Source organism: Cherax quadricarinatus, chromosome 28 (genome assembly GCF_038502225.1).
Source record: "Cherax quadricarinatus isolate ZL_2023a chromosome 28, ASM3850222v1, whole genome shotgun sequence".
Lineage (NCBI taxonomy): Eukaryota > Metazoa > Arthropoda > Malacostraca > Decapoda > Parastacidae > Cherax > Cherax quadricarinatus.
The window spans coordinates 27,145,397-27,156,705 of record NC_091319.1 but is presented as its reverse complement, the minus strand read 5'-3'; positions in this window follow the sequence as shown (position 1 = coordinate 27,156,705).

Genomic DNA, 11,309 nt, shown 5'->3' with positions numbered 1-11,309 from the left:
TTTAAAGATATATTTTTTTATTAATGTTAATGAAATTTTTTTTAATTTTGCACCAAAAGGAACTTAGAAAACTTACCTAACCTTATTATAACAAGAACAATTTATTTTAGCCTAACCAAACTAAATATGTTTTAAATACGTTTACAATAATTTAATACTAAGCAAACACAATCAAATATATTTTTTTCGTTAGGTTCAGAATGATTTTGGCGAAATTATTGCATACACAAATTTTCACTTGTCCTATATGGCAAGATGAGCGTTGTTATTTAAGCCAAGATGCCAAGTTCTGCCTATTCGGCACGACATTATATATATATATATATATATATATATATATATATATATATATATATATATATATATATATATATATATATATATATATATATATATATATAATGTGTGTGTGTGTGTGTGTGTCGTGCCGAATATGTAAAAATGGTCAATTAGCAAGAACTCATTTAAAATTAAGTCCTTTCTAAAATTTACTCTTATACGTTTAAAGATATATTTTTTTCATTAATGTTGATGTAAAAGTTTATAATTTTGCACCAAAAGGAACTTAGAAAACTTACCTAACCTTATTATAACCCAATTAAATATATTTTAGATTTGTTTACAATAATTTAGTACTTATCAAACACAGTCAAATATATTTTTTTTTGTTAGGTTCAGAATGATTTTGGCTAAATTATTGCATACACAAATTTTCACTTGTCCTGTATGGCAAGATGAGCGTTGCTATTTATGCCAAGATCGCAAGTTCTGCCTATTCGGCACGATTTTATATATATATATATATATATATATATATATATATATATATATATATATATATATATATATATATATATACACACACACACAAAAATATTGACAACAAAAACTTTAAGGCAGGTTCCCCAGACTGGTCTCTTCATCTTCACTTCTAATATTACAAAAATTCCACCTGATATTGACATTATCACCTGATCATTAACCCGTATTACTTATGTTGTAACCGGTACTTTTGGGTGTACCAGAACCTCTAAGTATAACTGCCACGGCTGCTGATACCGTGATAGTAATGATAGCAATCTAATTAGGCTTGAATTGTCGGGGCAAGTACTGTAATTACCTCTGATGGTTAGCCCCGAGCTGCAGATTACCTCTCGTATTAAGTTTTATCGCTGGGTGAATATGCAATTTCTTGGGATGACATCTCCCTGTGTTGTGAGCCTGCCCTCGAGCTTATGGTTCTGTGTGATTCTCTCTCTCCTATCTCTCTCTCTCTCTCTCTCTCTCTCTCTCTCTCTCTCTCTCTCTCTCTCTCTCTCTCTCTCTCTCTCTTTGACCTAGTTGCTGCTCTGCCATTCGAAGGAGGTATTCTAAGTGCAATTTTTACCACTCAAGACCTATCAAGTAACAGAAGAACTCACTTAAAAATAATTAATCACAGGAATTCCTAACCATCATCCGATTCAAGATCAAATTAAAAATTCTATATTTGTGTGTACCTACCGAGAATCTGGTCAAGAGTGCTCTTAGCTACATCATGGAAGTACATGGAATAGGCTTATACCAGGAGACCACAGGGTCTATTTCCAGGCAATTAGCTGAGAAAGACTAAATACAAGTGTCTCATTTATCACCATTCAAGACAGACGAAATCACAAATCTAGAGAATGTATAGAGAACCTTTACATACAAGTCCAGTCAAGCACTTTAAAGTACTGAAAACGTCTGGAGTCCCTTGACCTGTATTCCAAGGAACGCAAGCGAGAAAGATGCATCATACCCTACACCTGGAAATTTCTTAGAGGGGCTCGCCCCAGTTCTCCATAGAAATAGCTCCCTACTAAAGCCAAAATCTAGACAGATGGTGCAACATCCCCAAGTGAAGAGCAGGGCGCCAGAAGTACACTAAGAGAAAACACAGATACGTGTCTGGGCCGAAGACTTTCAACTGCCTCCCTCCATACATAAAGAAAATTACCAATTGACCCCTGGTTGCCTTCAAGAATTGGATGGATATCTAAAGTCAGTGCCCGATCATTCGATCACCCGGGCTGTAGTTCATACGTTGGCTTATGTACAGCCAGCAGTAACAGTCTGATTAATCACCAAGGAGGCCTGGTCAAGGACTGGGCCGCGGGGGCATTGACACTCGGAACGACGTCCAGGTAGACTCCTCCAGGTATGTATGTGATATTAAATAAATTTAAACTTGTGTAGGATATATTTAGTAAAATTTGGCTGAAAAAAAATTATATGTTAGGGCACGTTAAGTGAGATGTTTAAGTTGGGTTTGGTCTAGAAATACAAAATTCTACTTTTTAATGAATAAAAAAACTATCATTCAGTGAAAAATTATTTTTGGAAATGTCCAATTTTCAAGAGAGTTTAGCCTTTTCGGCAAGTTCGGCTTATTAGGCACAACATATATATCAGGAGAAGGCATATAAGGGCGAGATTACACCTCGCGGTCATCATAAACACCTCACTACTCTCTCTATGATGATGCATGTAAGATGGTCTGTCCTTGTGTATGTGTGCGCTTCACAGTTGGGCTTCCAGTGGTTGATTAGTAGCTCCCGTCCACATCTCTTAATCGCATTCGACAGGTTTACTGATTCACTGCCTCCGGTGTAGGTACGCTATATAGCGTACCTATACTGTACTATATATATGCCATATAGATCATATATGCAGAACAACCACTCAGAAAAAATAGCGAAATTCCAAGTGGGTGTTCTGCATAGTGTGATACCACCTGTTTACTGAGATCTTATTGCTGGAGGAGATTCATGACCTTTGATATATTGTACCAATATATTCATATCTGTGTTTTCTATCAATGTATTCTGTCCATCAATAAAGTTCACATGTAGCTTAAAAATATTGGGGGTGGTAGGAGAAGAAAATATTCAAGCAGTTCCGGGGAAAACCTGAGTTTTCCCTGAGGTACATTTATTGTCGTCTCTGAGGATGAGGGTCCCCAGTCCAGTTCTAGAGGTGGTACTATATATATATATATATATATATATATATATATATATATATATATATATATATATATATATATATATATATATATATATATATATATATATATATAATATATATGTCGTGCCCGAATATGTAAAACTGGTCAATTAGTAAGAACTCATTTAAAATTAAGTCCTCTCTGAAATTTTCTCTTATACGTTTAAAGATATATTTTTTTCATTAATGTTACACAAATAACCCGCACATAAAAGAGAGAAGCTTACGACGACGTTTCGGTCCGACTTGGACCATTTACAGTCACACTAACCAGAAGTGCAGCAGGACGGCTATATATAGGCAGGAAGAGGTGGTGGTAGTAGTAATAGTAGTAGTACAAGAATGGTATATAATACCGACAAGATGAAATTAAGACACATGCGCAACACTCGTGCATCTCTATCGCAGACGTTTCGCCATCCAGCCAGCCACTGGATGGCGAAACGTCCACAACAAAGACACCCAGACACCGCACATGTGTCTTAATTTCGTCAGTAGTAGTAGTAGTAGTAGAAGAGGTAGTAGTAGTGGTAGTGGTAGAAGTGGGGAATAAGGAGGACGAGCCAGTCAAATACAAAGGAAGGGGAGCACTGCAAGAGAGCTAGGTGCCCACAGAGGGAGAGCAAGCGCACAGAGGTGCGTGAAAGGGGAAGTGGTGAAATAAATGAAGAAGGAACAGAAACACGAGACAGAAGAGAGAAAGACAACCCAGAGGAGAAAAAGGAAAGAGGAAAGGGGAAGAGGGAGAAGACGAAAAAGAAAAAGAAAAAATGAGGAGTCAGGTTAAGTCACGGGTGTTCTGAAGTTTGGAGCATTTTACAATGTAGTGGGAGAGGAAGACATCTACAGAGACGAAGCCAGGGCTAAGATTCATACAAGGAAAGTTGTGTATTAGAGAGGATTCAACTAGACGGCGACTGTTCGAGATGGAAGTAGGGAAGACAGTTTTAGCAGAAGACCAGTCAATAGGATGGCTATGATCTCTGACCTCTTCACCAATGTCCCTCTTGATGATGTCCTTGATTTCCTTAGAGAGAAGGCCCATGAAGGGTTTCTACATCTCCCTATACCTACTGATGTCTTTCTTGATCTTATCCACCTCTGTGTGGACTCTAATTCCTTTTCCTTCAAAGGGAAATATTATTCTCAAACCTTCGGTGTCGCTATGGGCTCTCCTCTCTCTCCTGTCCTTGCTAATCTTTACATTGAATACTTCGAGACTGTTCTTCTTCCTACCCTCGATGTGCAACGTTCACTCTGGCTCCGCTATGTGGATGACATCTTTGCTCTGTGGCCTCATGACTCCAGTCTCTTCCAACCTTTTCTTGAAGCTTTTAATAATCTTGCCCCTTCCATTAAGTTTAAAGCTGAATGGGAATCTAATTCCTTGCTTCCTTTCCTTGATGTCCGTGTCCACCGCTCAGATACAGGTTTTTCCTTCTCCGTTTACCGAAAACCTATGCACAGTGGCATGTGCATTCACTACTTTTCCTATCATGCTTCCCCTGTCAAGAAAAGTGTTCTTGTCTCCCTCTTTCTTCGTGCCCTCCGCATCTGTGATCCTCAGTTCCTTCCAGCAGAAATTTCCACTCTTCATAATTCGTTTTCCCGTCTTGGCTACCCTTCCCATTTCATAGACTCTGCCCTCTCACGTGCTAAACGTAATATCTTCTCTTCCAAACTCTCTACTCCTGGGAACTCTTCTATCCTCTGCCTTCCCTACATTTCCGGTCTTTCTAATCTCAACAATTCTCTCCGTCCCTTAGACATCAAGCTTACCTTCCGCCAGACTAACACTCTTCGCACTAATCTCGTTCATACCTCTCCTCCCTCTACAGATGTTCCTGGTGTCTACTCTATTTCTTGCTCCTCCTGTCCTCTTCAATACTTCGGAGAAACTGGTCGATCTCTTTCTGACAGACTTAGGGAGCACAAAAATAGTGTTAGGCTTGCCGACACTAACAATGCTCTTTTCTGTCACGTCAGAGATCATAGCCATCCTATTGACTGGTCTTCTGCTAAAACTGTCTTCCCTACTTCCAACTCGAACAGTCGCCGTCTAGTTGAATCCTCTCTAATACACAACTTTCCTTGTATGAATCTTAGCCCTGGCTTCGTCTCTGTAGATGCCTTCCTCTCCCACTACATTGTAAAATGCTCCAAACTTCAGAACACCCGTGACTTAACCTGACTCCTCATTTTTTCTTTTTCTTTTTCTTCTTCTCCCTCTTCCCCTTTCCTCTTTCCTTTTTCTCCTCTGGGTTGTCTTTCTCTCTTCTGTCTCGTGTTTCTGTTCCTTCTTCATTTATTTCACCACTTCCCCTTTCACGCACCTCTGTGCGCTTGCTCTCCCTCTGTGGGCACCTAGCTCCCTTGCAGTGCTCCCCTTCCTTTGTATTTGACTGGCTCGTCCTCCTTATTCCCCACTTCTACCACTACTACTACTACTACTACTACTACTACTACTACTACTACTACTACTACTACTACTGATGAAATTAAGACACATGTGCGGCGTCTGGGTGTCTTTGTTGTGGACGTTTCGCCATCCAGTGGCTGGCTGGATGGCGAAACGTCTACGATAGAGATGCCCGGGTGTTGCGCATGTGTCTTAATTTCATCTTGTCGGTATTATATACCATTCTTGTACTACTACTACTACTACTACCACCACCTCTTCCTGCCTATATATAGCCGTCCTGCTCCACTTCTGGTTAGTGTGACTTTGTAAATGGTCCAAGTCGGACCGAAACGTCGTCGTAAGCTTCTCTCTTTTATGTGCGGGTTATTTGTGTATCGTTCCAGTCACGGTATTGTGCCTTTTTTTGTTATTCCAAGATCGCAAGCATTACATATTCGGCACAACATATATATATATATATAATATTGTGTGTGTCGTGGTGATAGCATGTAACTGGCGAAGAGCAAGTGAATGCGTCAGGTCATCTAATTGCCGTGTCATGTGGCAGCAGGGAATAAATGTGAAGTTGTATCATATGTGCAAGGGTAGTTGAGCTGAAGTATTTGCCAGCTCATTGTTCTATATCTTTGGAAGTAGCAGTTAAGGTTGCTTCATTACGGTGGTGTCTATCAATTTTAGACTTCCGTAGATCCGTTTTGATTATTAATAATATATAAGATGGTCCTCTTTAGATTTGTGCAAGAAGTGGAACAAAGTAGAATTGATCTACATAGAATCCAGTGTTGATAGGCATCACTATATTGAAGTATCCTTAATCGCTACTTACAAAACCATAGAATAAAGAGCTGACAGATACATCGTCATTACTACCCTTATACTTTACCCTCATTCGGTGCTGCCCCGTGACACGGCATTCAGATGACCCCACGCTTTCACCTGATATTCGCTAGTGACATGTTTTCACAACTATTTATACTGTGTTCTCATTTCCTTTATTATTTGGAGCGACCAAGGTCCCAGGACCGAAGTGTATCCAATAAAAATGTCCTAATTTTATGCCCTTATGTCTTTTCAACCATAATGTCGTTATCATTATTCCTTTAACCTTCTTGGTAGCTAAGTTGAACTTGCAGTTGGAGAAGATCTAGGAGACGCGTTTGACAATTGAGTTCCTGTCTGTGGCGTCTAGTCAGGAAGACTTAGACAAGACAGCACTGGTCAGAGAGAGAGCGAGATAAGCTAAAGTCAAGCTGACCTGAACAGGCTATAACACACTGAGGGACCTAGACAAGATGTCTAGAGAAAGCACTTGGAGTAGAAAATAGGAACGACCTCAAATAAGCAAAGCAAAGTTTAGTCTTGAGGAGCAAGCTAACAAAATACCAAGTTCTAACTGTAGAGAAATAGAGAATTAAACTCCAAAAATACATCAGTTGGTGCCTCTGACGGAATATAATACTGTGGGTAATTACCTCTGATTCCATCTTTTGAAAGGCCGGGGATAGCCTAGACGGTTGTCTCGGACTGTCAATTTAAGGATTGTGTTTAACTTGAGACTTTGGCTTAAATAGCAGCTCTCTTCTTGCCGAATAGGGCAAGCGAAAATTTGTGTATGCAATAATTCTGAACCTAACGAAAAAATATATTTCATTGTATTTGTTTATTATTAAATTACTGTAAACTTATCTAAAATATATTTAGCTGGATTAGGCTAAATTAAATTGCACTTGCTATAATAAGGTTAGGTAAGTTTTTTAAAGTTCTTTTGGAACAAAATTATTCATTTTTACATTAATATAAATGAAAAAATATATTTAAACGTACAAGATAAAATTTTAGAAAGGATTTAATTTTAAAAGAGGTCTTGCTAATTAACCAGTTTTATCTATTTCGGCACGACATGTATATGGTCAGTTAGCAAGAACTCATTTTACCTATTCGGTACGACATTATATATATATTATATAATATATATATATATATATATATATATATATATATATATATATATATAGATATATATTGATAATTGTGATTTAGTTTGTATCTTAAAACGCCACTTTGTCTATAGTAAAGAAGATACAATATATTGCTTATCTTAAAAAAAAGTATGAAAATATTTTTAGGAAATACATTTAAATTAGGTACACTTCTACAGGACAACCTGCAATATTATTTGTGTACATACGTTCCTTTACAGAGTGTATTTGTAGTCAGTAGTATTCTCTAATAGGTTCTCTAATTAGTAATATACACTGGATTAGAATACTCTCTATTGAATTAGCTGCTATAAGCGTGGAAGTAGTGGTAGTGGTAACAGGTTCAACATATCTCCTTTCCTGTTTTCAGTATTGCATTGAGTTACCTCTGTCTCCTAGCAGCAGTGTGAGGCAGAGAACGGAGGTTGCGGTCACAGTCAACATTCATCTCTATTCTAAATTCATCTCCTTAGATAAGATCTTGGAAAAGCCTGGCTTCAAGAGTAGTGTTTCTGTCTGGCACTTAGCAGATATAAGACACAAGAACACTTCAGAGTGACTTAAGAGAAGTTGATAATATGGTCGAAGAATCGTCAGATGCAGTTTAATATTAAGTAGTAAAATGTGAGGTTTTACTCTTGGGGAAAGTAAACAACCGTGGCACTTTTAAACTAAACAATGTAGATCGCAATCAAACTGAATACGAAGAAATACTTAGGAGATCTGTTTACCAGTAATCTAAAGCCAAGACAATAGTGTACAAGTGTAAGCAGTAAAGGTAACAGAATTTTTGGCTTAAAATCATAAAGTATAAATAATAAGAGTCCTCAGATTATGCTTCAGTTTTCTGTATCTTGGTTAGACCTCACTTAGAATATGCTTCCCAGTACAGTTATGGTCTCCATATACAGAATGGACAGGAATGCCCTGGAAAACGTACAGAGAAGGATGGGGAAGTTGATCCCATATATCAGAAATCTTTCCTACAAGGATAGATTAAGCTCACTGTATTTACATTCTCTGGAAAAGTGTAGAATTAGGGGGGAGGGATAAGGTTGAAATTATGGATGGATGACAGGAATAAATAATAAATAAATAGGATGTAAATAACGTTCTGAAAACATTTAATCAAGACGGGACTTGCAGCAACGGGTTTAAGTTGTTAGGTAAGACACATATGCAACAGTTAGGTATCTTCATTTTGAAACTTTTCGCCTACACAGTAGGCTTCTTCAGTCGAGTACAGAAAAGTTGATAGAAGCAGAAGAGACTTGAAGACGATGTAATCAGTCCATCACCCTTAAAGTTTTGAGGTGGTCGGTCCCTCAGTCTGGAGAAGAGCATTGTTCCGAAGTCTGAAACAATATGAAGTTGAATGGACAGGATGGAGCCTTATATAGCGCCAGGAGGTGAGATGTAGGTCACTTTGGGAGGTCAGGTCCCTCTCAAATCCAGCCGTTCTCACTAGTAGAAGTTGTCGAAGTAGATTTCAGGTCTGTACCAAGATACCCTTGTGTTGCAGTGTCTGACAGATTGAACATTAGGGTTTAAGTTGGAAAAATTTAGGTTTAGAAATGATGTAGGAAAGGAACGGCTTGGTAATAAAGTTGCAAATGTGTGGAACATACTCTCGAGTAGGGCCATTGCAACGAAAACCTTGGGTAGCTTATAAAAGGGGATGGACAAGAACTTGAGTGGGTGAAAATAAATGGTATAAAATACCGACACAATGGAAACATAAACACATATGCAATTTAATGTAATCCTTTATTGACAACGTTTCGCCCACACAGTGGGCTTTTTCAAGTCAAACAGATCTACCTGGATTGAACATTAAAATGGTATAAAATACCGTGTTGCAGTGTCTGTCAGACACTGCAACACAAGGGTATCTTGGTACAGACCTACAATCAACTTCGACAACCTCTACTAGTGAGAACGGCTGGATTTGAGAGGGACCTGACCTCCCAGCATCTGAGTTCTTACCTCTTCTAGTGACCTACGTCTCACCTCTTGGCGCTATATAAGTGCTCCATCCTGTCACTTCATCTCCATATTGTTTCATTCCATGGAACAATGCTTTTCTCCAGACTGAGGGACTGACCACCTCAAAACTTTAAGGGTGATGGACTGATTACATCGTCTTCAAGTATCTTCTGCTTCTATCAACTTTTCTGTACTCGACTGAAGAAGCCTACTGTGTAGGCGAAACGTTTCGAAATAAAGATACCTAACTGTTGCATATGTGTCTTACCTAACAGATCTACCTGGGGTGGAAGGTACGTGAGTATTTATAGTCAGGTTCAGAATGTTGAGGTCAGGTGGAGAATGCTGCATCTGATGATCTACCGGGTGGGGTTATAGAGTCTAAAATCTTGGGTAGCTTGGCAGGGGTATTGGATAAGTTGTGAGCAGACCTTCTGCAGTGTTCTATGTTCTTATGTGGGATAGCGATGAAGAAGTTTCTTGGCGAGTGGTTCAGCTATGTTATAGAAGCCATTGTTCTGGTTGAAATTGTTGGTTATAGAGATAAGCGATGATTCCAGGATTCTTCGGTATTGAGTGTTGTCTTCTGTGGCGATAAGTCTTGAGTTTCTGTAGTTAATTAAATGGTTGTGTGAATTGCGATGTTGTACACAGGCATTCCTTGTATCGTCAGTCCTGCTTGCATATTGGACCATTGACTTTGTCAATGGTCCAAGTCGGACCGAAACGTCGTCGTAAGCTTCTCTTTTATGTGCGGGTTAATTGTGCATAGTCCCGTAGATCGTCCGTATCCCCACGCTCGCTGTTGAAAAACACACCTAGCTTTTGTTCCCATTACGTAACTAGCATAACGAACAGGGTAGAAACACGCTGCTGATATGTCCAATTTTGCTTAAAAAGTTGGAGAACACTGCAATACCCACTCCGCCAGTTACTCGCCAACCTGTGGCTTCATGATCACTCCTACAAGCTGTGACCCAGAGAACGTTCTCCTACAAGTTCTCCGGTTCCTTCTATCTTCCCTCTACCTTTCTCCATTGGCATCCCCCCCCCTTCTCTCCCTCATGCCTCTTCCATTCCTTTCCCCTCCCTCATCAATCCCTCCCTTCACCCCCCCCCCTCCTCAGACTTGGGTCATGAAGCACTTGGGTTGGTGTGGCCAACAATACCACTGGGCAGTGTGCGCCAAGCTGCTGATGGTCTGGCACCGCTGATCTACACTGCAGTGCTTCATTTACCATAAATTATCATTGTTAGCACCATCAGTTATCTCCCGGGACAATTTATTTTATGATATAAACTGAGACTCTTGCGTAGCGTAACGCAATGTGACAACAATAATTGAAGGCCTCCGTATATGGTAGTTACGACGGCTGGGCGTGAATAAGGTCCACTAACCACTGTTAAAAACAGGGATTTTAACCATTACCTTTCACTGATATTTAGCTCGTTAATGCTCCTAAACCTTCAATTTCCAAGTCTGCCAGATTAACAATAACTTCCTCTACTGTTATTCACAGTTTTTCCTATGAACATCGCTCGACCACCGTTTTTTCCAAAAGAGTTCGCTCACTCGAGCACGCCAACGTCAGGGTAATGACCGGGACGGGACGGCCCGTGCTGGACGAACCAGAGCGAAACGTTGTGAAAGGTGATCCACGTAGGGTAACTGTTGGCCAATAGTTATGACCGCTCATTAGCGTTCATAAAATAGTCCCGAGTGACGTGATAATGGTCGAAGTCTATTGAAAAGTCCCGATCCTTCTACTGGTGTCAGTCAGTGTGCTTCTGTTATACCCCAGCACCAGCGGGTATACCCGCTAGTGCTGGGGTATTACCACTGGTTCTGGGGTATACCCGCTGGTGCCGGAGTGTAACCACTCATGTTGGAATAT